The sequence below is a fragment of the Triturus cristatus genome, chromosome 8 (genome assembly GCF_964204655.1).
Source record: "Triturus cristatus chromosome 8, aTriCri1.1, whole genome shotgun sequence".
In the NCBI taxonomy this organism is placed as follows: domain Eukaryota; kingdom Metazoa; phylum Chordata; class Amphibia; order Caudata; family Salamandridae; genus Triturus; species Triturus cristatus.
Window position 1 is genome coordinate 6,021,007 of NC_140591.1, and position 25,434 is coordinate 6,046,440.

At 56.8% G+C, this 25,434-nt stretch overlaps 1 protein-coding gene across 2 annotated transcripts in view; it reads right to left on the reverse strand.

Moving 5' to 3' along the window:
• GDAP2 (ganglioside induced differentiation associated protein 2) overlaps positions 1-25,434 on the reverse strand; it is a 471,310-nt gene that overhangs the window by 387,776 nt on the left and 58,100 nt on the right. The window contains exon 1 of one of the 2 annotated variants that reach the window (XM_085620707.1): positions 15,490-15,606. The exons of the other annotated variant lie outside the window; for it this stretch is intronic. The gene's annotated coding sequence lies outside the window, so the exon portion shown is untranslated. Of the gene's footprint in view, positions 1-15,489; positions 15,607-25,434 lie in introns of those variants that run through there. 2 annotated transcript variants of the gene reach the window in all.

Genomic DNA, 25,434 nt, shown 5'->3' on the forward strand with positions numbered 1-25,434 from the left:
TGCAAATAGAGAAGGTATACACATGTTTGCTTCACCGGCTCCACCAGTGGCAAGACGTCAGCCTTTCGCAGGGAGCGGAATACCTCATCCAACAAGCACGGGGCCCAGGAAGGACCAAGAAGGACAAATTGGCTTGGTGAAGATGGGTTCGTTGGTGTGTGGAGAAACACCTGGCTCCCGCCGGGACCAGCGTTAATGAGGTCGCAAACTTCCTGGCAGAACTCTTCCAAGAGGGCTTGGCATGCTGCACCATCCACCCCTTCAGGTCGGCTATCTCAGCGGGTCATATTCCAGTGAACAATGTTCCAATGGGTGAACAGCCATGGGTAAGTAAAGACCTCAAGGGCATCAGAATGTCCCGTCCCCCGGAACTCTGATACGCGGGCTTGTGGGACGTCAAACGGGCCCTACGTTTGCTGACATCCTGGAAAGACAATCCATACCTGTCCGGGAGGGAGATTTCAGTGAAGCGGGCAATCTTGCTCCGTCTCAATTCTTGTGAGAGAAATTCGGATATACGGGTTCTAGACCGGTTAGCTAGAATTTTACCCCCGAGGGGAGGGAGGGGGGGGGGGGGTCACCTTCAACAACTCCAGGAGAACGAGGAAGAGTACCAGGTCGGTATCTCATCTAGCGTTTCCAGATACCCACCAACCGTGTGTGGTCAGATGCCTGAAGGCATACGAGGATATGACACTGGCGGTACGCCCACCAGGACAACGGCAAGTCTTTATTGCCACCAAAAAGCCTTACAAGGCTGTGTACTCTTACGCCATTGCCAGATGGGTGAGATGGGCAATGGCGGAGGCCGGCAATGAGATCACTGATGTTGGAGCTCACTCCACCAGGGGGCGATAGTCTCCAAGGCAGTCCAGGTAGGGGCAGATGAAGGTGGCGGATTAGTTTAAAATAGAACCTTTTGAAAGGGCGTCCGAGGCACAATCCACGGCGCAGCCGCACTGGTGGCAAACAAGCTTTAGACATGCACAGTCCTCACCGGCCGGACATAGAATGAAGCATGTCCTAGTTAGCATGAAGGAAAGTTTCAATTCTATTAAGGACGCGGACGCGAGGATTATCCCCCCTTGGCATGTATCCCATGCTACCCACCCTTGGAGGAAAAGGGGGAGAAAGTCTACACTACGCTGGAACCTCCTGAACTGGACTCTGTGTCTAACAGGGACGAACTCTGACCTTACTCAATGTCAATGAACTGTTCTGTTCTGCAAAGTGCGAGGTTTGTCTTTCTCCCTGACAAATGGACACGTCATGTATACGTCAGTCTATGGCAGTCGCACTTGGGAAATGACAGACTGATGCTGTGGGTTAAGGCGTGTTGCCCCACGCTTGGCAGACGGTGTGTTCATGGTACGTATGGACGGGCCCCACAGCCTCTTCGGTTCGGCTTCCAAGACGGAATGCGGCTCAGGGCCTGAACTCCCTTCAGTGACGGAGGAAGGACTTCGACGTGTTCTGTGTTGTATCCACCGGTCCCGCATTGGACTGCTGGCAACCATGGTGACCCCTCGTGCCTCACGGGAGTTGTAATTATAATAATCCACATTTGTAAAGCGCGAACAATCACCCGTAAGGGTCTCTAGGCGCTGGGGGCCGACGGGAAGATTAAGCAAGCTATTGCCCAGAGTCACACGGTGCTGGGCTAATCTGCCGCCGGCGCCGGGGATCGAACCGTGATCCCCAGCATCCAGCGTCAGACGCCCTGGCCGCTGCGCCACACCCCTTGTGGTGCTGGGTTTTTTACTTTTTCCCCTTTCAACTTGCTATTAATAAAGAGTGAAACAATGAGGCACAATCCTCGCCTCTGCGCCCTTCGTGGTAACGAGGGAATGTTTAATTCCAGGAGACTAAAGAAGAGAAGGAGCGAACCACAGACCGGCCTCCACCATGAACATCAGTCTCTTGACACCCGACCACCCTGCTGACCCCCGAGGATGCGCCTAGAAGCCGATGAGCGAATCACAGACCGGCCTCCACCATGAACATCAGTCTCTTGACACCCGACCACCCTGCTGACCCCCGAGGATGCGCCTAGAAGCCGATGAGCGAATCACAGACCGGCCTCCACCATGAACATCAGTCTCTTGACACCCGACCACCCTGCTGACCCCCGAGGATGCGCCTAGAAGCCGATGTCTCTCTAAGCCACAGCCTCGGCTGCAAGATAACCAGCTGCTCTAGATTCGGACCGTAAGGAACAACCCCCCCCCCCCCCCCAAAATCAGAAACTCCCTCGTAAAACCACTTTTCACAAGCACGTGGGGGCGTCGTCACAGGCTGCCCTTTAATCACTCATTACTGGAAGCACAGGGTGGCCTCTGCTGGTGAGCAAAGGCCTGTGCGAACCGAGCTGGGAGGGAGAGTGATGGCGCCACCAGTCAGCGGCCACTCATCGAATGGGCATTCAAAAGACGGCTGCTTGAGGCGCGCGTCTAGGCGCTGCTGGTGGAGAGAGACTAGAGGGTGTGCTGGCGCCATGGGCAGCCTTTCTAGCACAGCTGCTTGAGGCGCACGTCTAGGCGCTGCTGGTGGAGAGAGACTAGAGGGTTTGCCATGGGCCGCCTTCCATACACAGCTGCTTGAGGCCTGTGTCTAGGCGCTGCTGGTGGAGGGAGGCTAGAGGGTTTGCTGGCGCCATGGGCCGCCTTCCATACACAGCTGCTTGAGGCGTGTGTCTAGGCGCTGCTGGTGGAGGGAGACTAGAGGGTGTGCTGGCGCCATGGGCAGCCTTTCTAGCACAGCTGCTTGAGGCCTGTGTCTAGGCGCTGCTGGTGGAGGGAGGCTAGAGGGTGTGCTGGCGCCATGGGCAGCCTTTCTAGCACAGCTGCTTGAGGCCTGTGTCCAGGCGCTGCTGGTGGAGGGAGGCTAGAGGGTGTGCTGGCGCCATGGGCAGCCTTTCTAGCACAGCTGCTTGAGGCCTGTGTCTAGGCGCTGCTGGTGGAGGGAGGCTAGAGGGTGTGCTGGTGCCATGGGCAGCCTTTCTAGCACAGCTGCTTGAGGCTCACGTCTAGGCGCTGCTGGTGGTGGGTGTTGGACTTGGCCCTTTTTGCAGGGTCATCCCTAAACTTTTTGCCTTCCTCCTGTATTTTTTCTGACCTGTTGTTGGCTGTTTTATGACTCTGGGCACCTTACCACTGCTGATCAGTGCTAAGGTGCATATGCTCTCCCTATGGTAAAATGTATACGTTGATTGGTGTCCATGTTTGGCTGATTTGGTTTACTATCAGCCCCTAGTAAAGTGCACCAGGAGTGCCAGGGCTTGTAAATACAAATGCTGCTGGTGGGCTTGCTATATAACACAATAGGGCAACCCAATAAACCCCAGGGATTTGGGTACAATGTAATTTCAAACACAATATAAACCCTGGTGGGCTTGCAGCACCGGTTGTGCCACCCACAGAAGCGGCCTAGTAAAATGTGTCTAAGGTCTGCCACTGCAGAACCTGCGTGCAGTCTGGTACTGTCGCGCTGACTGCGCAAGTGCCCCCACTTGCCGGTCCCTAAAGCCTTCCCTTAACTACATATTAGTCACCCCTCTGGTAGGCCCAAGGGCAGGGTGCATTGTAGGTATAAGGTAGGACATGCCCTGATGTGTGTGGCATGTCTTAATAGTGAATTACAGCCATTTTCGTTTTTCACTATTGAAGGCTACCTGCTCTCCATAGGCCAGAATGGGCTGCTGGAATTACTTCACACTGTAATCCCAGTGGACTCATAGAGCATGGTAGAAAGTCAAGTTTAGTATGCCTGAACTCAGAATAATAAAATACCTTTTAGTAAAGTTTATTTTAATATCCTGTGTTTGTAAATACTACTTTTAGAAAGTTAGTATTTACATGTCTGGCCATTTCAGTCCGCCTCTGCTGTGTGTGTGTGTGCTGCCTAGTTTCAGTGAGGGACAGGGCTGGGGAATTCCAGGAGACAGGCTGGCTGCCAGGTGGTGGGTAGAGAGATTACACCAGGATGGGTGGGAGGAGTACACCTTTGACTCTGAATAGACCTGTGCTCTGCCACCACAATGCCGGCTCCGCCCCCTGTGGAGCGGCTGATGTCTCTGCCCTGCTGCTGAAAGGAAAGAGCAGAGTCACCACAACAAAGTGCTCCAAAACCGGACTGAGCCAGGCACAGGCCCCCTGGCGACAAAGAACAAAAGAAACTGTGTATAAAAGAAGGAGCCCTGCTCCTAAGAGATCAGATCCTGTTTACGCCAAGAAGAACCTCTGCCCGAAGAGAAGGACCTGGGAAAGCTGCATGGAGGAGTACTGTCTCTAAGCCTGAGAGACTGGCCTGCGGTGGGTGCCTTGCTGCTGGAAGGAGAGGAAGAAAAGACTGAGAAAGACTTTTGATCAACTTGTGCTTTACAAACAATCTCCAAGGGCTTGCTTGTGAACTTGGCCCCTGAACTGCGCCCAGGAACAGTGGGCGCTACCTTTCCCCTGGAAGAAGAGAAGCTGCTGGAGGCGATTCTGCAAACGCTGACCCCTGGGAACCTGTGTGCCCCTCATCTGAGCACCGCGACTTCTGCCACCGGGGCTATTGTGAGCACAGTAAAGGCCTGCCTGCCTGGCCCGAGCACAGCAAGCAACTGCCCCCCGAGCCGTAGCTCGCAAAGTAAGGAAGAGACTGACCAGGCTCCAAGCGCTGAGTCTCTGCGACCCCTGGACGTGGAGTTCATTGTAAGGACCTGCGACGCACTGTTCGTCACCTGAGCGACGCCGACAGCGCGCCGCGCTGAAAGATCACCCCCGAGCTGCCCCTCCTGCTTCTGAACTTTGTTGTGTGCCTGGAAGCCTGGAAGTGCCCAACGAAGCATCGCCATCCACTGACCTCAAGGGACAGCACCGCGACGTGGGACACCAGTCGACGGACTTCTAGAGCCGCCACGAACATCGCCCCCCAAGTAAAGGTACTGTGCAGTGCAGCGCCCCTGTACGCAGCTTCCTTCGCTGTGTACGGCGATCGTCCCGCTTCGCTTCACTAGCGTGAACTTTGGCAATGTGCGAACCAGCTGTACGAGGCGTCCCGACGAAGGTACGGCCCGTACAGCATTAAATACATTGACGGTGCTCACGCGGGAAGCGTGAGGTTCAGCAAGAGGCGTACCGGACGTGTACGACGCGTACCTACGAGGGTACGGTCCGTATGGCTCACGTCCAGCGTACGCGTGCTCACGCGAGAAGCGTGAGAAACGGCACGACGCGTCCAAACAGCGGTACGAAGCGTACCGGAGGCACTACGAAGTACACAATACCCCAAAGAAGCCTATTTTAAGTAGAAAAGTGCAATTTTAAGAACTGTGGACTGCCTAAAAGCAATACAAGTAACTAGAACCTCATTTAAGTAGAGAACTGTATTTTTGAAAGCCTGCGTAAAGAAATCTTGTATATAAAGAACTTTATTTTTTACATAAATACAGCCTTGTGTCTCTGTGTGGTGGGTTGGTGGTTATTGTGTGGGACGCCTTGAACGCTTAACCTAATGCCCTCTGGAATCTAGCCTGACTGCTCGCGCCACGTTACCTAGAGGGTGAGCAGGGGTTATTTTTAAAGAGGTGATCCTTTGCCCTGACTTAGAGGAAAGGGTCCCTGCTTGTCGCAAGTGCATACCTGCGCCAACCAGAGACCCCGGATTCTAACAGTGGGACAGAGTATACTGACGCCATGGGCAGCCTTCCATACACAGCTGCTTGAGGCACGCGCGTCTAGGCGCTGCTGGTGGAGGGAGACTAGAGGGTGGGCTGGCGCCATGGGCAGCCTTTCTAGCACAGCTGCTTGAGGCCTGTGTCTAGGCGCTGCTGGTGGAGGGAGGCTAGAGGGTGTGCTGACGCCATGGGCAGCCTTCCATACACAGCTGCTTGAGGCGTGTGTCTAGGCGCTGCTGGAGGAGGGAGGCTAGAGGGTGTGCTGGGGCCATGGGCAGCCATCCATACACAGCTGCTTGAGGCCTGTGTCTAGGCGCTGCTGGTGGAGGGAGACTAGAGGGTGTGCTGGCGCCATGGGCAGCCTTTCTAGCACAGCTGCTTGAGGCTCACGTCTAGGCGCTGCAGGTGGAGGGAGGCTAGAGGGTTTGCTGGCGCCATGGGCAGCCTTCCATACACAGCTGCTTCAGGCGCGCGTCTAGGCGCTGCTGGTGGAGGGAGACTAGAGGGTGTGCTGGCGCCATGGGCAGCCTTTCTAGCACAGCTGCTTGAGGCGTGTGTCTAGGCGCTGCTGGTGGAGGGAGGCTAGAGGGTGTGGTGGCCCCATAGGCAGCCTTTCTAGCACAGCTGCTTGAGGCGTGTGTCTAGGCGCTGCTGGTGGAGGGAGACTAAGAGGGTGTGCTGGCGCCATGGGCAGCCTTTCTAGCACAGCTGCTTGAGGCGCGGGTCTAGGCGCTGCTGGTGGAGGGAGACTAGAGGGTGTGCTGGCGCCATGGGCAGCCTTTCTAGCACAGCTGCTTAGTCTCACGTCAAGGCGCTGCTGGTGGAGGGAGGCTAGAGGGTGTGCTGGCGCCATGGGCAGCCTTTCTAGCACAGCTGCTTAAGGCTCATGTCAAGGCGCTGCTGGTTGAGGGAGGCTAGAGGGTTTGCTGGCGCCATGGGCAGCCTTCCATACACAGCTGCTTGAGGCGCTTGTCCAGGCGCTGCAGGTGGAGGGAGACTGGAGGTTGTGCTGGCGCCATGGGAGCCTTCCATACACAGCTGCTTGAGGCGCGCATCTAGGCCCTGCTGGTGGAGGGAGACTAGAGGGTGTGCTGGCGCCATGGGCAGCCTTTCTAGCACAGCTGCTAGAGGCTCACGTCTAGGCGCTGCTGTTGGTAGGACAGAGTGTTATGACGCCATGGGCAGCCTTCCATACACAGCTGCTTGAGGCGTGTGTCTAGGCGCTGCTGGTGGAGGGAGACTGGCAGGTGTGCTGGCGCCATGGGCAGCCTTCCATACACAGCTGCTTGAGGCGTGTGTCTAGGCGCTGCTGGTGGAGGGAGGCTAGAGGGTGTGCTGGCGCCATGGGCAGCCTTCCATACACAGCTGCTTGAGGCGTGTGTCTAGGCGCTGCTGGTGGAGGGAGGCTAGAGGGTGTGCTGGCGCCATGGGCAGCCTTCCATACACAGCTGCTTGAGGCGCGTGTCTATGCGCTGCTGGTGGAGGGAGACCAGAGGGTGTTCTGGCGCCAAGGGCAGCCTTCCATACACAGCTGCTTGAGGCGTGTGTCTAGGCGCTGCTGGTGGAGGGAGGCTAGAGGGTGTGCTGGCGCCATGGGCAGCCTTTCTAGCACAGCTGCTTGAGGCGTGTGTCTAGGCGCTGCTGGTGGAGGGAGACTAGAGGGTGTGCTGGCGCCATGGGCAGCCTTTCTAGCACAGCTGCTTGAGGCTTGTGTCTAGGCGCTGCTGGTGGAGGGAGGCTAGAGGGTGTGCTGGCGCCATGGGCAGCCTTTCTAGCACAGCTGCTTAGTCTCACGTCAAGGCGCTGCTGGTGGAGGGAGGCTAGAGGGTGTGCTGGCGCCATGGGCAGCCTTTCTAGCACAGCTGCTTGAGGCTCATGTCAAGGCGCTGCTGGTTGAGGGATGCTAGAGGGTTTGCTGGCGCCATGGGCAGCCTTCCATACACACCTGCTTGAGGCGCTTGTCCAGGCGCTGCAGGTGGAGGGAGACTGGAGGTTGTGCTGGCGCCATGGGAGCCTTCCATACACAGCTGCTTGAGGCGCGCATCTAGGAGCTGCTGGTGGAGGGAGACTAGAGGGTGTGCTGGCGCCATGGGCTGCCTTTCTAGCACAGCTGCTAGAGGCTCACGTCGAGGCGCTGCTGTTGGTAGGACAGAGTGTTCTGACGCCATGGGCAGCCTTCCATACACAGCTGCTTGAGGCGTGTGTCTAGGCGCTGCTGGTGGAGGGAGACTGGAGGGTGTGCTGGCGCCATGGGCAGCCTTCCATACACAGCTGCTTGAGGCGTGTGTCTAGGCGCTGCTGGTGGAGGGAGGCTAGAGGGTGTGCTGGTGCCATGGGCAGCCTTCCATACACAGCTGCTTGAGGCGTGTGTCTAGGCGCTGCTGGTGGAGGGAGGCTAGAGGGTGTGCTGGCGCCATGGGCAGCCTTCCATACACAGCTGCTTGAGACGCGTGTCTAGGCGCTGCTGGTGGAGGGAGACCAGAGGGTGTTCTGGCGCCAAGGGCAGCCTTCCATACACAGCTGCTTGAGGCGTGTGTCTAGGCGCTGCTGGTGGAGGGAGGCTAGAGGGTGTGCTGGCACCATGGGCAGCCTTCCATACACAGCTGCTTGAGGCGCGTATCTAGGCGCTGCTGGTGGAGGGAGGCTAGATGGTGTGCTAGCGCCATGGGCAGCCTTCTATACACAGCTGCTTGAGGCGCTTGTCCAGGCGCTGCTGGTGGAGGGAGACTAGAGGGTGTGCTGGCGCCATGGGCAGCCTTTCTAGCACAGCTGCTTGAGGCGTGTGTCTAGGCGCTGCTGGTGGAGGGAGGCTAGAGGGTGTGCTGAGGCCATGGGCAGCCTTTCTAGCACAGCTGCTGGAGGCTCACATCTAGGCGCTGCTGGTGGTGGGACAGAGTGTAATGACGCCATGGGCAGCCTTTCTAGCACAGCTGCTTGAGGCGTGCGTCGAGGCGCTGCTGGTGGAGGGAGACTAGAGGGTGTGCTGGCGCCATGGGCAGCCTTCCATGCACAGCTGCTTGAGGCACGCGTCTAGGCGCTGCTGGTGGAGGGAGACTAGAGGGTGTGCTGGCGCCATGGGCAGCCTTTCTAGCACAGCTGCTTGAGGCGTGTGTCTAGGTGCTGCTGGTGGAGGGAGGATAGAGGGTGTGCTGGCGCCACGAGCAGCCTTTCTAGCACAGCTGCTTGAGGCGCGCGTCGAGGCGCTGCTGGTGGAGGGAGGCTAGAGGGTGTGCTGGCGCCATGGGCAGCCTTCCATACACAGCTGCTTGAAGCGCGTGTCTAGGCGCTGCTGATGGAGGGAGGCTTGAGGGTGTGCTGGCGCCATGGGCAGCCTTCCATACACAGCTGCTTGAGGCGTGTGTCTAGGCGCTGCTGGTGGACGGAGACTAGAGGGTGTGCTGGTGCCATGGGCAGGCTTTATAGCACAGCTGCTTGAGGCGCGCGTCTAGGCGCTGCTGATGGAGGGAGGCTAGAGGGTGTGCTGGCGCCACGAGCAGCCTTTCTAGCACAGCTGCTTGAGGCGCGTGTCTAGGCGCTGCTGGTGGAGGGAGACCAGAGGGTGTGCTGGCGCCACGAGCAGCCTTTCTAGCACAGCTGCTTGAGGCGCGCGTCTAGGCGCTGCTGGTGGAGGGAGACTAGAGGGTGTGCTGGCGCCATGGGCAGCCTTTCTAGCACAGCTGCTTGAGGCTCATGTCAAGGCGCTGCTGGTGGAGGGAGGCTAGAGGGTGTGCTGGCGCCATGGGCAGCCTTTCTAGCACAGCTGCTTGAAGCCTGTGTCTAGGCGCTGCTGGGGAGGGAGGCTAGAGGGTGTGCTGACGCCATGGGCAGCCTTTCTAGCACAGCTGCTTGAGGCGTGTGTCTAGGCGCTGCTGGTGGAGGGAGACTAGAGGGTGTGCTGGCGCCATGGGCAGCCTTTCTAGCACAGCTGCTTGAGGCTTGTGTCTAGGCGCTGCTGGTGGAGGGAGGCTAGAGGGTGTGCTGGCGCCATGGGCAGCCTTTCTAGCACAGCTGCTTAGTCTCACGTCAAGGCGCTGCTGGGGAGGGAGGCTAGAGGGTGTGCTGACGCCATGGGCAGCCTTTCTAGCACAGCTGCTTGAGGCTTGTGTCTAGGCGCTGCTGGTGGAGGGAGGCTAGAGGGTGTGCTGGCGCCATGGGCAGCCTTTCTAGCACAGCTGCTTGAGGCACGCGTCTAGGCGCTACTGGTGGAGGGAGGCTAGAGGGTGTGCTGGCGCCATGGGCAGCCTTCCATACACAGCTGCTTGAGGCACCCGTCCAGGCGCTGCTGAGGGAGGGAGGCTAGAGGGTGTGCTGGCGCCATGGGCAGCCTTCCATACACAGCTGCTTGAAGCGCGCGTCTAGGCGCTGCTGGTGGAGGGAGGCTAGAGGGTGTGCTGGCGCCATGGGCAGCCTTTCTAGCACAGCTGCTTGAGGCGCGCGTCCAGGCGCTGCTGGAGGAGGGAGACTAGAGGATGTGCTGGCGCCATGGGCAGCCTTTCTAGCATAGCTGCTTGAGGCATGTGTCTAGGCGCTGCTGGTGGAGGGAGGCTAGAGGGTGTGCTGGCGCCATGGGCAGCCTTCCATACACAGCTGCTTGAAGCGCGCGTCTAGGCGCTGCTGGTGGAGGGAGGCTAGAGGGTGTGCTGGCGCCATGGGCAGCCTTTCTAGCACAGCTGTTTGAGGCGCGCGTCCAGGCGCTGCTGGAGGAGGGAGACTAGAGGGTGTGCTGGCGCCATGGGCAGCCTTTCTAGCACAGCTGCTTGAGGCGCGCGTCCAGGCGCTGCTGGAGGAGGGAGACTAGAGGGTGTGCTGGCGCCATGGGCAGCCTTTCTAGCACAGCTGCTTGAGGCGTGCGTCGAGGCGCTGCTGGAGGAGGGAGACTAGAGGGTGTGCTGGCGCCATGGGCAGCCTTTCTAGCACAGCTGCTTGAGGCGTGTGTCTAGGCGCTGCTGGTGGAGGGAGACTAGAGGGTGTGCTGACGCCATGGGCAGCCTTTCTAGCACAGCTGCTTGAGGCTCATGTCAAGGCGCTGCTGGTGGAGGGAGGCTAGAGTGTGTGCTGGCGCCATGGGCAGCCTTCCATGCACAGCTGCTTGAAGCCTGTGTCTAGGCGCTGCTGGGGAGGGAGGCTAGAGGGTGTGCTGACGCCATGGGCAGCCTTTCTAGCACAGCTGCTTGAGGCGTGTGTCTAGGCGCTGCTGGTGGAGGGAGGCTAGAGGGTGTGCTGGCGCCATGGGCAGCCTTCCATGCACAGCTGCTTGAGGCGTGTGTCTAGGCGCTGCTGGTGGAGGGAGGCTAGAGGGTGTGCTGGCGCCATGGGCAGCCTTTCTAGCACAGCTGCTTGAGGCGCGCGTCCAGGCGCTGCTGGAGGAGGGAGACTAGAGGGTGTGCTGGCGCCATGGGCAGCCTTTCTAGCACAGCTGCTTGAGGCGCGCGTCCAGGCGCTGCTGGAGGAGGGAGACTAGAGGGTGTGCTGGCGCCATGGGCAGCCTTTCTAGCATAGTTGCTTGAGGCATGTGTCTAGGCGCTGCCGGTGGAGGGAGATTGGAGGGTGTGCTGGCGCCATGGGCAGCCTTTCTAGCACAGCTGCTTGAAGCCTGTGTCTAGGCGCTGCTGGGGAGGGAGGCTAGAGGGTGTGCTGGCGCCATGGGCAGCCTTTCTAGCACAGCTGCTTGAGGCGCGCGTCCAGGCGCTGCCGATGCAGGGAGGGTGGAGTTGGGGGATAACACGGAGTGCGTATCTTCCATGATCTCACATGACCCCGCCGTTTGCTCCTGTTGTATATCTCGTGAACATCACGAGTGCTAGGAAGCTGAGGTCGACGCACTTCCTGGTTGTCTGATGTTCGGAGGGGCCGCGGATCCTGGCACTTGTGCAATGCGGTGCACGAGGACAGCCCGGCCGTGAAACACACCCTAAAGCGATGATTATTACACATATCATTTCATGATACGAAGAACATCACAGGCCACACCGAATATCTTATTTGGACTCGGTCCCGACGTTCACGTAACAATACTCAGTGCTGTTGCCCATGAGAACCCGACTGAACATGTTGGGGAAGCTTGTACGACTGCTGTGCGTACATGATGCATCGGCTGTGCTACCCCCTCTAATGCTAGTGTGCCTAGTGTGTGTGCGTGCGTGTGTGCGTAGGTAACAGACTGCACACAGGCTGTCTGTATGTTCTCAAACCTTGCACTGCTTAGCGCTGTGCTCTACCTGTTTGTGTGAGGGAAGCTTTCACTCCTCCCAGCTGTGCTGTACATGGTTGCTCGTGTGAGGAAAGCTTCTACTCCTCTTAGCTGTGCTGTATCTGGTTGCTAGTGATAGGGAAGCTTTCACTCCTCCCAGCTGTGCTGTATATGGTTTCTTGTGAGAGAGAAGCTTGCACTCCTCCTCTAGCTGTGGTGTATATGGTTGCTCTTGTAAGGGAACCTTGCACTGATCCTCGCTGTGCTGTATCTGGTTGCTCATGTGAGGGAAGCTTGCAGTCCTCCCAGCTGTGCTATACATGGTTGCTCGTGTGAGGGAAGCTTCTACTCCTCTTAGCTGTGCTGTATCTGGTTGCTAGTGATAGGGAAGCTTGCACTCTTCCTAGCTGTGCTTTATATGGTCGCTGGTGTGAGAGGAGCTTGTGTGAGGAAAGCTTACACTAGGCCTGACTGTGCTGTGCCTGTTGCCAGAGTGAGCGAAGCTTGCACTGCTCCCGACTGCACCCATTGCTGGTTTGAGGGAAGGTTTCAGTGCTCCGACTGTGCTTTACCCATTGCTCTTCTGAGGTCACGTGGTCGCTGGGCCTGGTCAGCAGCCTTAGGGGCTCATTTGGTCACCTGGTCGCTGGCCCTGGTCAGCAGCCTTAGGGGCTCCTGTGGTCACCAGGTCGTTGGGCCTGGTCAGCAGCCTTAGGGGCTCCTGTGGTCACCAGGTCGTTGGGCCTGGTCAGCAGTCTTAGAGGCTCCTGTGGTCACCAGGCCGCTGGGCCTAGTCAGCCGCCTTAGGGGCTCCTGTGGTCACCGGGTCTCAGGGCCTGGTCAGGAGCCTTAGGCGCTCCTGTGGTCACCTGGTCGCTGGGCCTGGTCAGCAGCCATAGGGGCTCCTGTGGTCACCTGGTCGCTGGTCCTGGTCATGGGCCTAAGGGGCTCCTGTGGTCACCTGGTCAGTGGCCATAGGGGCTCCTATGGTCGCCTGGTAAGGGGCCTTAGGGGCTCCTGTGGTCACCTGGTCGCTGGGCCTGGTCACGGGCCTAAGGGGCTCCTGTGGTCACCGGGTCGCTGGGCCTGGTCAGCGGCCATAGGTGCTCCTGTGGTCACCTGGTCGTTGGGCCTAGTCAGCGGCCTTAGGCGCTACTGTGGTCACCAGGTCGCTGGGCCTGGTCACGGGCCTAAGGGGCTCCTGTTGTCACCTGGTCGCTGGGCCTGGTCAGGAGTCTCAGGGGCTCCTGTGGTCACCTGGTCGCTGGGCCTGGTCAGGAGTCTCAGGGGCTCCTGTGGTCACCTGGTCGCTGGGCCTGGTCAGGAGTCTCAGGGGCTCCTGTGGTCACCTGGTCGCTGGGCTTGGTCAGGAGTCTCAGGGGCTGCTGTGGTCACCTGGTCGCTGGGCCTGGTCAGGAGTCTCAGGGGCTCCTGTGGTCACCTGGTCGCTGGGCCTGGTCAGGAGTCTCAGGGGCTCCTGTGGTCACCTGGTCGCTGGGCCTGGTCAGGAGTCTCTGGGGCTTCTGTGGTCACCTGGTCGCAGGGCCTGGTCAGGAGTCTCTGGGGCTTCTGTGGTCACCTGGTCGCAGGGCCTGGTCAGGAGTCTCAGGGGCTCCTGTGGTCACCTGGTCGCAGGGCCTGGTCAGGAGTCTCAGGGGCTCCTGTGGTCACCTGGTCGCAGGGCCTGGTCAGGAGTCTCAGGGGCTCCTTTTGTCACCTGGTCGCTGGGCCTGGTCAGGAGTCTCAGGGGCTCCTGTGGTCACCTGGTCGCAGGGCCTGGTCAGGAGTCTCAGGGGCTCCTGTGGTCACCTGGTCGCAGGGCGTAGTCAGGAGTCTCAGGGGCTCCTGTGGTCACCTGGTCGCAGGGCGTAGTCAGGAGTCTCAGGGGCTCCTGTGGTCACCTGGTCGCAGGGCGTAGTCAGGAGTCTCAGGGGCTCCTGTGGTCACCTGGTCGCAGGGCCTGGTCAGGAGCCTCTGGGGCTTCTGTGGTCACCTGGTCGCAGGGCCTGGTCAGGAGCCTCAGGGGCTTCTGTGGTCACCTGGTCGCAGGGCCTGGTCAGGAGTCTCAGGGGCTCCTGTGGTCACCTGGTCGCAGGGCCTGGTCAGGAGTCTCAGGGGCTCCTGTGGTCACCTGGTCGCAGGGCCTGGTCACGGGCCTCAGGGGCTCCTGTGGTCACCTGGTCGCAGGGCCTGGTCAGGAGTCTCAGGGGCTCCTGTGGTCACCTGGTCGCATGGCCTGGTCAGGAGTCTCTGGGGCTTCTGTGGTCACCTGGTCGCAGGGCGTGGTCAGGAGTCTCAGGGGCTCCTGTGGTCACCTGGTCGCAGGGCCTGGTCAGGAGTCTCAGGGGCTCCTGTGGTCACCTGGTCGCTGGGCCTGGTCAGGAGTCTCAGGGGCTCCTGTGGTCACCTGGTCGCAGGGCCTGGTCAGGAGTCTCAGGGGCTCCTGTGGTCACCTGGTCGCAGGGCCTGGTCAGGAGTCTCAGGGGCTCCTGTGGTCACCTGGTCGCTGGGCCTGGTCAGGAGTCTCAGGGGCTCCTGTGGTCACCTGGTCGCAGGGCCTGGTCAGGAGTCTCAGGGGCTCCTGTGGTCACCTGGTCGCAGGGCGTAGTCAGGAGTCTCAGAGGCTCCTGTGGTCACCTGGTCGCAGGGCCTGGTCAGGAGCCTCTGGGGCTTCTGTGGTCACCTGGTCGCAGGGCCTGGTCAGGAGTCTCAGGGGCTCCTGTGGTCACCTGGTCACAGGGCCTGGTCAGGAGTCTCAGGGGCTCCTGTGGTCACCTGGTCGCTGGGCCTGGTCAGGAGTCTCAGGGGCTCCTGTGGTCCCCTGGTCGCAGGGCCTGGTCAGGAGTCTCAGGTGCTCCTGTGGTCACCTGGTCGCTGGGCCTGGTCAGGGGTCTCAGGGGCTCCTGTGGTCACCTGGTCGCAGGGCCTGGTCAGGGGTCTCAGGGGCTCCTGTGGTCACCTGGTCGCAGGGCCTGGTCAGGGTTGCTTTTCCTTCCCTCCTTGGTTTTCTTCTCTCCAGCACCGGGTTTCTGTTCCTTTCCTCTGTTCCTTCCCTCCTTGGTCTTCTCCTCTCCAGCACCGGGTTTCTGTTCCTTCCCCCCTTGGTCTTCTCCTCTCCAGCACCGGGTTTCTGTTCCTTCCCCCCTTGGTCTTCTCCTCTCCAGCACCGGGTTTCTGTTCCTTCCCCCCTTGGTCTTCTCCTCTCCAGCACCGGGTTTCTGTTCCTTCCCTCCTTGGTTTTCTTCTCTCCAGCACCGGGTTGCTTTTCCTTCCCTCCTTGGTTTTCTTCTCTCCAGCACCGGGTTTCTGTCCCTTCCCTCCTTGGTTTTCTTCTCTCCAGCACCGGGTTGCTTTTCCTTCCCTCCTTGGTTTTCTCCTCTCCAGCACCGGGTTTCTTTTCCTGTCTGGTGGGGGCGGACCCACCCACCCCGCCCAGGCCGCAGCACAGGCAGGTTAGTGAACTGGAAAGCGCGGAGTAAACGTTAGCGCTGTAGCGGTCGAACCGCGCGGGGGCGACTCCAGCTGACCCGTAGTTAGTGTCGAACTCTTACTTAAAGCGCTTACATTACCAGCCCCAACCTCGAGGAGCTACAGAACAGATAACTGCGACAGAGCACCTTTCTACCTCCCACATACTTACAAGGTGGAGGCATAGCTGCGGCTGGGACAGGTCACAGAGAACGCAAAGATAAGACAGCTCGGGCGGGAGGGGGTGCCCCTATGGGGAGGAGGGGTGCGACCCCTTGGGCAGGAGGGGTGTTCCTTGTGGGGAGGATGGGGGGGGGGGTTGCCCCGCCTGCACTCCTCGTGACATGCTCCGCTCCTCAGATCACTTCTATGATTTTAGCCTCAAAGAGGAAGCGCGAGCAGCGGCGGCGATTATGCAAAACCCGCCGGGGGGGGGGGGGATCAGAGCGGGGATCGCAGGGCTGGGGCTGCGCAGGTGGGTACCTGGGACGGGGTTTCAAGGCGCTGAGCGACAATCATCTAATCTGTAGAATCACATCCTCGTTCAGCTGGGGGGAGGGGGGCAGGGGGCCCCACTCGTCACTGCTCCCTCCTAGGCGCAGGGGGGATAAAGGGGGCTCTGCTGCTCTCTCCTGGGCGCAGGGGGGGGTAAAGGGGGCTCTGCTGCTCTCTCCTGGGCGCAGGGGGGAGTAAAGAGGACTGCACCCGCCATCCACCCTCCACTGCACTCTCCTGGGTGCGGACTCGGAGGGGGGGTAAAGGGGGCTCCGCTGCTCTCTCCTGGGTGCGGACTCGGAGAGGGGGTAAAGGGGGCTCCGCTGCTCTCTCCTGTGCGCACGGGGGGGGTAAAGGGGGCTCTCCTGCTCTCTCCTGGGTGCAGGGGGGGTAAAGGGGGCTCTGCTGCTCTCTCCTGGGTGCAGGGGGGACTAAAGGGGGCTCTCCTGCTCTCTCCTGGGTGCAGGGGGGGTAAAGGGGGCTCTGCTGCTCTCTCCTGGGTGCACGGGGTAAAGGGGGCTCTGCTGCTCTTTAAGGTGCGGGGGGACTAAAGGGGGCTCTGCTGCTCTCTCCTGGGTGCAGGGGGGACTAAAGGGGGCTCTCCTGCTCTCTCCTGGGTGCAGGGGGGGGTAAAGGGGGCTCTGCTGCTCTCTCCTGGGTGCGGGGGGGGACTAAAGTGGGCTCTCCTGCTCTCTCCTGGGTGCACGGGGGGGGGGTAAAGGGGGCTCTGCTGCTCTTTAAGGTGCGGGGGGGACTAAAGGGGGCTCTCCTGCTCTCTCCTGGGTGCGGGGGGGACTAAAGGGGGCTCTGCTGCTCTCTCCTGGGTGCAGGGGGGGTAAAGGGGGCTCTGCTGCTCTCTCCTGGGTGCGGGGGGGACTAAAGTGGGCTCTCCTGCTCTCTCCTGGGTGCAGGGGGGGTAAAGGGGGCTCTGCTGCTCTCTCCTGGGTGCAGGGGGGGGGTAAAGGGGGCTCTGCTGCTCTCTACTGGGTGCAGGGGGGGTAAAGGGGGCTCTGCTGCTCTCTCCTGGGTGCAGGGGGGGTAAAGGGGGCTCTGCTGCTCTCTACTGGGTGCAGGGGGGGTAAAGGGGGCTCTGCTGCTCTCTCCTGGGTGCAGGGGGTAAAGGGGGCTCTGCTGCTCTCTCCTGGGTGCAGGGGGGGGTAAAGGGGGCTCTGCTGCTCTCTCCTGGGTGCGGGGGGGGTAAAGGGGGCTCTGCTGCTCTCTCCTGGGTGCAAGCGGCCGCCCAGGCCTCGGGGGATCCCACGGGAACCCACTGGATCTATTGGGACAATGACTTATTGTATAGCGAGCAGAAAGTCGCCGAACTGGGAGCCGGCCGGGTGTTGGTGGTTCCCCTCCGATTCCGAGAGTTCCTCTTGAACCTGGCGCATGACGTGCCCCTCGCCGGACACCTCGGGCGAGACAAAACTTACAGCCGCCTAGTGACCCATTTCTATTGGCCCCGAATGCGGAGAGACGTGAACCATCACTGCCGGTCCTGCCTGACCTGCCAGGCTAGCGGAAAGACTGGAGGTCGAGTTAAGGCCCCCCTCCAACCATTTCCAGCCGTCCACACCCCGTTCGAGCGAGTAGGGATCGACATCGTGGGGCCCCTCGACCCCCGAACCGCCCTGGGACACCGCTTCATCCTGGTACTGGTCGACCACGCCACCCGATACCCCGAGGCCATCCCACTCCGCACTGTGACAGCTCCAGTGGTGGGCCGGGCCCTGATGGGCATCTTCTCCAGGGTGGGGTTCCCCCGAGAAGTGGTGAGCGACAGGGGTACAAACTTTATTTCGAAGTACATGAGATCCCTCTGGCAAAAATGTGGGGTCACCTACAAATTCACCACACCTTACCACCCCCAGGGGAACGGACTGGTCGAGCGGTTCAACAGAACCCTGAAGGGGATGATCAAAGGCCTGGAAGAGCCCCTGAGGAGGAGATGGGACGTCCTGCTGCCCTGCCTCCTGTTCGCCTATCGAGAGGTACCACAGAAATCCCTGGGCTTCAGCCCCTTCGAACTATTGTATGGGCACCCCGTCCGAGGGCCCCTCAGCCTGGTCAAGGAGGGCTGGGAGGCGAACGTCCAAGATGCCCCCCCTGACGTCTACCGGTACCTCCTGACCCTGCGGAACCAGACTCGGAAGTTCCGGGCCCTGGCAGAAGCCAACCTCGAAGCCAGCCAAGAAGACATGAAACGCTGGTATGACGAAAATGCCTCGACCATCGAGTTGGAGCCGGGCCAGCAAGTCTGGGTCATGTCACCCGTGGAACCCTGCGCCCTGCAGGACAAGTGGACCGGGCCCTTCAAGGTGGTTGAGAGGAAGAGCCCCGTCACCTACCTGGTCGACATGGAGTCCCCGAGGAACCCCCTCCGGGTCCTACACGCCAACCGGCTCAAGCCCCACTTTGCCCGAACTGAACTAAGCCTGCTGCTGGCTACCGACTATGGGGGCGAAAGCGACTCAGAGCCCATACCAGACCTCCTGGGGTCCTCGGGCCAAGACGGCTCCTTGGAGGGCGTCCACCTCTCCGCCACCCTGACCCCAGAACAGCGCCATGACTGCCGGAAGCTGCTGCAACCCTTCGCTGCCCTCTTCGCTCTCACGCCCGGGGTGACCCCCTGGTGCAGCCACGACGTGGACACCGGGGACAGCCCCCCTGTGCAGCACCGTGCCTACAGAGTACCCGACCGAGTCCGAGCCTGCATACAGACCGAGGTCTCCAAGATGCTCGCCCTCGGAGTCATCGAGCCATCAGACAGCCTGTGGGCCAGCCCGGTGGTCTTGGTGCCGAAGGCCGCCGCCCTCGGCACCCCCCCGGAACTCAGATTTTGTGTAGACTACCGGGGCCTGAACGCAGTCACCAAGACCGATGCCCACCCCCTGCCACGGGCAGACGAGCTGATCGATCGCTTAGGGGCCGCCCGCTACCTAAGCACCTTCGATCTCACCGCTGGGTACTGGCAGATCAAGCTCACCCCCGGCGCCCAGGAACGATCCGCCTTTTCCACCCCCGATGGGCACTACCACTTTCGGGTGATGCCCTTCGGTATGAAGAACGCCCCAGCGACCTTCCAGAGGCTGGTGAACAAGGTCCTGGCCGGGCTAGAAGCTTTCAGCGCGGCCTACCTCGACGACATTGCCGTCTTCAGCAACCACTGGGCCGCGCACCTAGGACACCTCAGAGAAGTCCTGGCCGCTCTCCAAAGGGCCGGGCTCACAATTAAGGCCAGCAAATGCCAGATCGGTCAAGGATCTGTGACCTATCTGGGCCACCAGGTGGGGAGTGGCCAGGTGGCGCCCCTCCAGTTAAAGGTCGATGTCATCCAGGCGTGGGAGCCCCCCGCAACCCAAACCGTTGTCCGGGCATTCTTAGGCCTCACAGGCTACTACCGGCGATTTATTAAGGATTATGGCAGTATTGTGGGGCCCCTCACGGAGCTCACTTCCAAGAAACAGCCCAAGGCGGTGCACTGGACGCCCCGCTGTCAGACCGCTTTAGAAGCCCTCAAGGCGGCCATGTGTGCTGCCCCTGTGCTACAGGCCCCTGACTAAAGCAAGGAATTTGTGGTTCAGACCGATGCCTCTGAGTACGGGGTCGGGCGGTCCTCTCCCAGATGGACGCCGAGGGCCTCGACCGACCTGTGGCCTTTATCAGCCGCCGACTGCTGGCCTGAGAACAGAGGTGGAGCACCATCGAGCGGGAAGCCTTCGCCGTGGTATGGGCTCTCAAGAAGCTCCGGCCCTACCTTTTCGGCACCCACTTCAGAGTCCAAACTGACCACTGGCCCTTGCGGTGGCTAATGCAAATGCGGGGCGAGAACCCCAAGTTGTTGCGATGGTCCATCTCGCTGCAAGGGATGGACTTCACCGTGGAGCACCGGCCCGGCAACGACCACGCCAATGCTGACGGCCTGTCCAGATTCTTCCGCCTCGGCGAGGAGAACCCCCAAGGAGATGGGTGACTCTCCCTGCCTTCAGCTGGGGGGGGGGGGGGGGGGAGGCATGTTGGAGCCGGCCTCGTGGCGTGGTCCTGTTCCCCCTCGCTAAGCCGCACGAGGTCCCATGCACCTCGGGGCTCCTCCATTTTGGATTATACGTGACTCTACGTAACCACCTACGTGACCCCGCTCCACCCGGCCTCGGTCCCAGCGAGGCCCGACATCGAGGCGCCAACCCCTGGCCCGGGGGATACCACGTGAACCCTTCCCACTACCGGCGGAGGGCAGTATCAATGGGACCCCCAACCGTCCTTCCACACCTAGGTGCGATCGCCCCACAGCTCTCTGGGGCCTGGCGCCTCTCCTGGTGGGCGTCTGGCCGCTCCCAACCCGGCCTCTCCGCCCCCCGGGCGCACGGGTCCGGACATCAAAGGGCTCCAGACCTATATCTGGGGCGACCCGGCAACAAGACGACAGTTGTATCCTGGAGTCAAGAGCCCTGCTGATCGGATCGCGGCTGACCCAATGGAGAAAGACTCATCCTGAAACTACGCTCTGAGCCCTGCTGACGACGTCGCGGCTCCACCGTGCTTAAGATCCTCACGAACCTTTGGGGCCCTGCTGACGCTGTCGCGGCCTGACCTTGTTGAACTTGCCATCAGAGCCCTGCAGACAGTGTCGCGGCTCGACCGAAGCGGAACTACCATCCGAGCCCTGCAGACACCGTCGCGGCTCTCCAAGTCCGAACTGCCTTGAGACCGGCACCTACCGCTCCGACCACCGGAGCCACCTTCGGCCTGACGCAAGGTCTGGCGCAGTGCTTCCCCGTACCAGGCTGGTACTGAGACTGTCCCGCTAGGACATTGAGACTCTTTCTGGATCTCCTGATCCCACTGTAAATATTTCTAACGTGCTGCTGTTGATAAAGTACCTAGATGAGCAACTGATACGGAGTCTTGTGTGGTGGTGTTACTGGGCCTAGTACGATCATAGGAGAAGGACCTCACCTAGGAGGCCTCTCAGCGGCGCTCGGCTACAACTTTGCGGTAGGAAGGTTCCCCGGAGTGGTCCCCCTGACTCCCCGGTGGTCCTCCCTCCAACAATAGCCATAAAAGCAAGAAGTACATAAAAAGACATTTCCAACAATTGTATACAAATACACAGACCAAATATTCAAATTAATACATACAGTGGGGCGAACAACAATTAATCTACATCAACGATTGTGCAATTACTGGTTTAAAAATCAAAAACATACTTTTTAAAATTAATTTAAAAAGCCAGATTTTAAAATATTTTTTTAAAACAAGTTAAAAGAAGGAATCAGTGCATTTTATACTAACTATACAGGGCTAAGGAAGACTGCAGACCACAACAACACATTACAACTTACAACCAATCTGTTTCCTAATGAGGTACACGTTAAATAAAAACCTACTTGTACAAAACACTACCAGTTGCGAGGTATTTGACTTGATTATACGTTCTGCCTCTTTGTAAGACCCAACCCCCATGTTTTTGCATAAGGGTTTGATCCAACGGTCCCTAAATTTTTTATAGACTGGACAAAAGAACAATAGATGGACATCATCTTCTTTTGCCTTTAGAGAGCAGAGGGTACACAAACCACTGTCATTGTTACCCCCCCACCTGCAAGTAGTTGCGGCAGTCTGTAGGACCCCATATCTGAATTGCAGATATAACGTTTTTTCTAACGGTGGTCCTATCTCATCCATGAATTGTTCAAATTCAGGATTATCCTTTATAGTCAAAAATTTCTGAGTCAATGTGCCAATCGATGAGCTATGAAATAATTCACCATTGACATAAGACCAGAAAGTAGACTTTACGAGCTTTTTGAAGGGCGGCGTCATGTTCTGAGGTTCTTCCCATAAATGGGAGAGCCCTAACCTGTTATACCACTGGAAAATGTGCTTTAACCATGCAATTTTCTTATATCCATCGATTTGAATTATTTCTATCACTCCACTCTTATAATCACTCAACTCCGGGGTTGTCCATAACCTAACCTAATACAGCAGTGGCCTTAATATGGCTTGATAGTCTGTCCTTTTAAGATTAATATCCAGGAACACTGGGACTAGGAGGGTTCTAATTGGTATTTTTAGCAATCTACGTATAAAATAATTTTCTTCCTTTTCAAAGTTGCTTTAACAGGAATGCCCCCATACCTCAGCACCATAAAGTGCCGCTGATTGGGCCTTCGCCTTAAATACCTCAAGAGCCGGCGTAATGGCTTTAGAATGGCTACCGCCGTGCACTTTTAAAATAGGCATCGAATTTTGTTTCAAGGATAATTTACTTTTTTCCAACTGCCCCTTCCATGAAAGGGTACTATCCAGCATAATTCCTAGATAATTAAAACTCCCCACGTACTCCAGCTTTTGATTATTTAAGGCCAAGTTCTTCCTAAAAGACTTCTGAGGATTTATGGACATATATTTTGTTTTAGATGAATTTATTTCTAACCCCTTCCCTACACAGTAGCTATAGAAGGAATTCACTAAGTTTTGTAAACCGTTTGGAGTCTGTGAGATGAGAATCGTATCACGGCATTACTTTTTGCCGATGATCGCCTCATCTCCTAACTTCGGGGAGTCATGGTCACAGTCCCTTAAGTAAATAGGTATATCATTAACGTATAATGAAAAGAGTGTAGGCGCCAGCACACAGCCTTGGCGCACACCCCGTCCTACAGGTATGGCCTTTGAGATTTCACCACCCTTACCCCATCTGACTTTGGCGTAATTCCCTGTATGTAATCTGATGAGTTCCTTAAGTAACTCACCAGGGACCACCATATTCTTAAGTGTGGACCACAACAAATTACGTGGAACGAGGTCAAAAGCGGCCCTCAAGTCTATAAATGCCACGTACAAACTGCCCTTCCTTATATTAATGTACTTCCAGCAGATGCACGTGAACCTAAATACCTGATCAACCGTGCTGGTTTTTGATCTGAACCCTGCCTGGTATTTAGTTAATATCTGGGTCCCCTCTATCCATTCTAAAAGTCTATTTAAAATATGTCTGGCAAAAACCTTTTGTAAAAGATCTATTAAACGTATAGGACGGTAATTGCCCGGATCATAACGATCACCTTTTTTAAAAATTGTTACGATTTCTGCCCCTTTCCAGGTTTCGGGGATTGGTGTTCCTGCCACTATGGAGTTACATAAAAAATTATTATAGGTCCCCCAAACTTCCACATCATGCTTCAATAAATCACCGGGGATCTTATCAGGACCTGGCGCTTTGCCCATTTTGACGGCATGTAATACCTGGGTAGTCTCCTCCAAGCTAAATCGCAAGGGAGCAATACTCAATGCTAAATTGATCTCTTGGTCCCCTATGGGCAACCCCTCATTGTCGTTTGAATAAAGTTTAGAAAAATGGTCGCACCATGTTTTTTCATCTAGATAAATATCCCTAGGTGATCTGCCCTTTTTATTTCCTTTTGAAATTAGATTCCAAAAAGCGCCCTGATCTCTCAATTTAGCCGCATTTAAAAGGTAATCCCATAGGGCATCATCCCAAGCTTTTTTTGCTTGGGTCAGTGTTTTATTATATGCCTGTCTGCATTCTCTTATACCCTGCGGGTTATTAGATTTGACAGCCTGGATCAAATGTGACTTAGCTATGCGACATTCCTTATTGTACCATTGATTAGCTAACTCTAGATAGTTTTCTTTTCGGTTCGTGTCCCTTTTGTAAATTTTACTCAAGAGGGGAGTTAGCGCATCTACCAATTTATAGTGCACATCTAAAACACCCTGGGTGCCCAATAGAGGCATCTGGCATGCTTCAATGGTATCAGCAAATGTATTAGATATTTAGCATCGTCTCTTCTTTAGCCAGGATATAAGGCCATCTTAGAGCACGCCTATTATTTGTTGCCTGAGGTTCCCCAAGAGAGCTATTTAACATAGCTTCTCCAGCTAATTTGGATATAAAAGGCTCAGGGTCTAACCATAATTGAAGTGGAAGATGGTCACTCTCTGTCCTATGATCTATTTTAAAATCAATTATTAAATACCATAGGCTCCGAGAGACCAATATAAAGTCTATATGTGACCTACAGTTGCCTTTACAAAATGTTGGAGCCGATGGTCTGTCGGACTGAAAACGGCCATTGCATGCCCTTAAATCATGGGCCACGGACAGCTGTAAAATCTGAATAGCAGATATAGTGGTTTTAGCTGACCCAGTGGAATCCAGACAGGACATTATTTGCAATATCCTGCTCATCGACTAAGTTATCCAGGCCCGACACTGGTTCGTATTTACAATTAAAATCCCCTCCGACTACTACCTGTGCGTTTGGTCTTAGTGTATCTAAAAAAGAATCCAAAAGCTCTACCACCTTGGATTCCTTATGTGATGTTTGTGGTCTATTGTACAAATTTATTAAATATATGACACCTTTTTCCCTGGTCACCATTTTTAATCCCAATAAGTCGGGAGAAGAAATCGACAGTTGGGTAACATCTATTTCTAAAGTGACTCTTACCCAAATCACCAACCCCCCTGACGCTCTCCCTCTTACTGACGGGATTGCATCACAACAAAATGTTTTGTACCCTAGCCTATGCGGCGTTTCTACGGCCCAAGTCTCCTGAAGGAGAATGATGTCATACTCCTCAATATAGGAGCACCAAGCTACATCCCGTAGGTTCCTAGCTATACCTGCTATATTCCATGATGTTAATCTTACAGGTAAGTTTCCTTCTGGGCAAGGTGAAAATACATTCGCCAAACTATCATGCCTAGCTGAACCATCTACAGGGCTAATTGAGGTATTTATTCCATCAACTGGATTATTTTCAGTAATATTTCCCTCTACCTCAGTGCTCCTAAAACACTGTCCAGCCTCGCCCAGACTAACATTACTAGCTCCTACACTATTTGGGAGCTCTCTCAGAGTCTCACACATACATGCCCTTGCCTGCTTCAATTCCCACAACACACTCAGACACAAACTCCACACACACGCACAAAGTAATACTCTCTCCCATACAGTGGCAGTTTGCTTTAAACTACTACACAACTACTACTACAATTCTAACAAAAAAATCACAACATATATCAAAACCAAACCCTAATATATACAAATACAAAACAATACCATTCACAAAGCAAATTGGTTTAACTTAAACAAAGGCGAGACCTGTTGCATTTTCAATGCTTGTTTTCTATTCTCAGCACTTAACAAAAACACGTTTTCTTGACATTTGTGAAATCTTCACAATAAAGCCCTCCCTTAAGAGCGACGCAATCTGCGGTGAACTGCCCTCCCGCAGCTGTCTGCACACTGTATTGGGAGCAATTCTTTAAAATATACATAAAAAGTATTCCTGGCCTCATGCTCTCGGCAGTTTTGTGTAACTTCCTTCCTTCCATCCAAGAGAGGATGTGGCTTAACGGAGAGGGCGGTCAAACTTGAAACTGGGTTTCAGTCTTGGCAACGACGCTGAACATCCTGTGATTTTCAGCAAATCACTTAATCTCCCGGTGCCTAACAAAAGGAACCTGTCCTTTTGTAATGTATCCGGTGCTCATATAAAGCGCTCTGACACCTTTGGGCCGGGTTTGCGTTCTATAAAACTGCAAAAAAAATAAAAATGCCTTCATCGGAATGCACAAGGCACTCCTCTA